Raw genomic sequence first — 3,769 nt, forward strand, 5'->3', positions numbered from 1 at the left:
GAGATATCAGGGCGTCAGTGTTTGGGGCCTGGGAAGGCCAATGGGGGAGTCCAGCTCCACCCTGATGGTTCTTGGGAGGCCTAAAGGCTCTGGGACGTGTCCCCAAGGAATCTTATGCCCTGCTCCTCAACACACACACACACACACACACACACACACACACACCCATTGAGTCTACCAGGCCTTGAACCAGGGCGGGCAGGCTCACTCTGGTTGACCGTGAGAGTGAGTCACTGAACATGCTGTATTAGCTCTCTCTGAGCCTGGGGAGGTGTGGGTGGGTGGGCAGCGTCTGGAAGCCTCTCCTTGGCTCCTTGGCTCCTTGGCTCCTCCATGCTTTCCCACCTGTCTGCAGCAAGCAGCTGCCTTTGGAAATGGCTCAGTGACCAGAAGGAGCTCATCGCTCCCCTTGTGCCGGCCGTGTGGGCCACTGCGTAGCACGGAGCAAGGAACACGGGCCTTGGAGGTGGAAACACTCAACTTGGACCCTGCCTGGTTCTGGCTCTTAGCGGTGTGGCTCTAAAGAACCTCAGTCTTCCAAACTTTAAAGGCATCACCTGTCAATGGGCCCATGAGGGCTGTGAGCTTACGTAGGTCACCTGCCTGGAAGGAGAGATAAACACTCTCCTAATTGGGCCTCCACCCACACTTCCCCTGCTCCTCTTTGCAGAGACTGCTGGGAGCCACTCAGAACAGATGTGAGCCCTCCAGGCAGCATTCCCAGGGCAGACTTTCTCTAGCTGCCATCCTGGACTCTCAGAGCAGCTTCCTGGGAGGCCTGGTTGAAAATGGAGAATCCCTGATCCCATCCAGCCAGAGTCTGATTCAGGGGACACAGGCGGCAGTCCCAGGATCCAAATCTTTACGATCTCCCCCACGGTTTCTGTGGGGGCCTCTGCTCTGCTATTTCCAGTTGGCAATGTCCCTCCTTAAGCGTGAGGCTCCAAAGTGCCCAGGGCCAGACTGCAGGTGGACCAGTTTGAAGGAATCTGGGGAGCTGGACCTGTGGCTCTACTGCCCTCCCCAGCCCGGAATGCCTGGAGCCTGGAGGGTCTGAGACCCATGAACACAAGTCTCCTCACCTAGGTCATCAAGGGTGTTGACCCAAGAAGCCTGCCTGGATTTCCAGAACATGCCCTCAGCGGGAGTGGCAGCAGTCTGCCCTGTCACAGAGACCAGATGAGTGGCCCTTTATGGCTTGGGGTGGGGTAGGCACCCGTACCTGGCCCTTCCGTCCTCCCAGACTGTGAGCCTGGGCTAGACAGGCCCAAACCCAAACTTGCTGCTGGTGAGTGGGTTCTGACCCGTGCCGACGCCATATGTTAAACTAGAACTGTAGTGCCTAGGGGTTTCTCGGATGTAATCTGGCAGCAGATTACCATCACCAAGCCTCCTGGGTGGGTTCAAAGCTCCAACCTTCAGGTTGGTACCACAGGAACCTTCAGAGAAACCAAATCAAACTCCCTGCCCTGGAGTCATTGCCGACTCAGAGCGAGCCCCTGTGGGTTTCTGAGACAGTCACTGCTTGCGGGCGTAGAAAGCTCAGTCTTTCTCCGGGAGCGGCCGGTAGTCCAACTAGGAATCACCATGCCACCAGGGCTCCTCGAGAAACCAACTTCCCATCACATTCCTACAGAGGGGCGCCCTGTTTAACGAGCAGCCTTCCCCGCTGGCTCAGAGCTGCACCCCTGGAATGCCCGCCCACGGAGCCCCCTCTGTAAACCAAGCTTCTGGATCTTTAGTGACCATGTCACACGCTCCCACCGCTTCCCAGAACACAGGACGCTGGGTTCAAATTGCACTTCCGGGAGCTCTGTTTTGTCCTGGGTGAAATGGAAACCGCCATGGCTGCTGTTCATCCAGGGCTTTACCCGGCCAGCGGCCGCGCTCAGCCAACGCGTAGCAACCCTGCAGGCCAGGGTAGAACTGCCCTGTGGGCTTCCGAGACTGTGACTCTTTATGGCCGGTGGTATTCTGCAGTCCCACACAGTCCCCTGTGGCACCTGAGCCCAGAGGTGCTTTCTTATCCTTTCCTGACCTTTGGCCACCTCCTGAGGACACCCCCAGGCTCTCGGTGGAGACATGTGGGCTCCCTCTGCTGTCAGAGAACCGCAGGCAGGAACCCAGAGGACAAGTTGGCAAGGTGAACATTGCAGTCACGTCTGACGTGACCTGGTCCAGCCAAGAGACCGATCGGAATGGCCACCACACTGCCTGGCCTCCTTAAAATATGCCGGCATGTCCCCCGGTTGTGGGGTTCCCCGCACAGAAGAGCCTGGGCATTCAATCCCATGAAGTCCCTGACTCCCCCTTATCCCCAGTGCAAAGGCAGAGCCTTTCCGTGTGTGTAGGCGCAGGGGGAGGGGGCATGGATGGACAGGTCACAGGCCCCCCCAGCAGCCAAGGATCTTGATGTGACTTCCTTCCTCCAAAGAAGGCCCTGGAGGGCCAGGGATGAGGGGTCCCCCATGCAGAGAAGACTGTGGCTGGCGGGACAGAGCCACCCGGAGCGGACAGCCACAGGGGCCTGGATTTGCTCATCCAGCTGGTGAGAAAATGGGTGAACAGAAGCCTAAAGGGCTTCCAGACGGTCAACTGGCTGATGGGGGGAGGTGGGGCGTGCTTTCCCATGTGTTCCGCCGCTTCGGTAATAAACCCGCAAGAACCACCCTCACTCCAGTGGATTTCTGAGGCTGTCACGTGTACAGGAGCATAAACCCTCATCTTCCAAGCTCGGCGAGACTCGTGCTTTTGAACTACTGGCCCTGCGGTTCGCAGTGCTGAGATCAGCTAGCTCCGAGACAGGTTATCTCCATCCATCTTTTAAGGAAGATGATTTTAAGGAATGAATTGCAAGAGAGGAAGGACTCTTGTTCTTTACCAATATGATCCAGAGAGCAAGGCCCCGTCAAAACAGTGGTTTCTAAGGGGATCTGCTAAGCTGATTAAATTCCAGGCAGAAAGGTCAACTCAAGGTTGTGGCAACTGTCTCTTGAGCATTCCTAAGGGGCAATTGTGATCCATTTTCTCGAAGACACAGAACAGATACAATGCCTTATTAGGAAGAAGTTTTCAGAAAACTGGGACTTGCACTGATGAGAACAAGGCCAGGGAGGAAGCGCCCTGGGAGGCTGCTCTATAACCACACCGCACCCCCCCACCCCCACCCCCGCCCATTCTTCCAGGGCAGCGAGCGCTGTCCTAGGGAACATCTTCAGGAAACCTTATCCTTGACATTCCACAGCCCTGATCTTGCCCCATCAGACTTCTTCTCGCTTGCCAAACTGAACAAACACAGCGTGAGTCCCCTGAGGAGGCCCTCCCTGTCACGTGGAGCTGGTGCAAATAGAAAAGCACGGGATCCCCTGGGGAAGGGTTAGAGAGATGAGACCACCACCCCCAGCCCCCCAGGGGTGTACGCGGAAGCTCCAACGAGTTCATGACAGAATGGAAGGAGAAGGTCGTGGAGCCTTCCTATGCCTTCATTGAAGCCCCGTGCCAGTCTGGGTGGACGAGAGAAACACATCCATAGGCACTCACATGTGTATAAGAAAGAGCTTAATATACAAGAGCAGTTGAATATTGAGAAAACTTCCCAGCCCAGTCCAGACCAAGTCCATAAGTCCGGTATTAGCCCATATAGCTGGTACCAATCTACAAAGTCCTCTTCAAACGCACTAGTAATGATGCTGAATGCAGGACAATCACAGGCCAGTGGGTGGAAAGTCTTGTGGACCCAGTGATGGTGTAAGCATCTCAGGTGTAAGCA

This window comes from Echinops telfairi, unplaced genomic scaffold (assembly GCF_000313985.2).
Source record: "Echinops telfairi isolate 266 unplaced genomic scaffold, ASM31398v2 ScPeMD7_443;HRSCAF=831, whole genome shotgun sequence".
Lineage (NCBI taxonomy): Eukaryota > Metazoa > Chordata > Mammalia > Afrosoricida > Tenrecidae > Echinops > Echinops telfairi.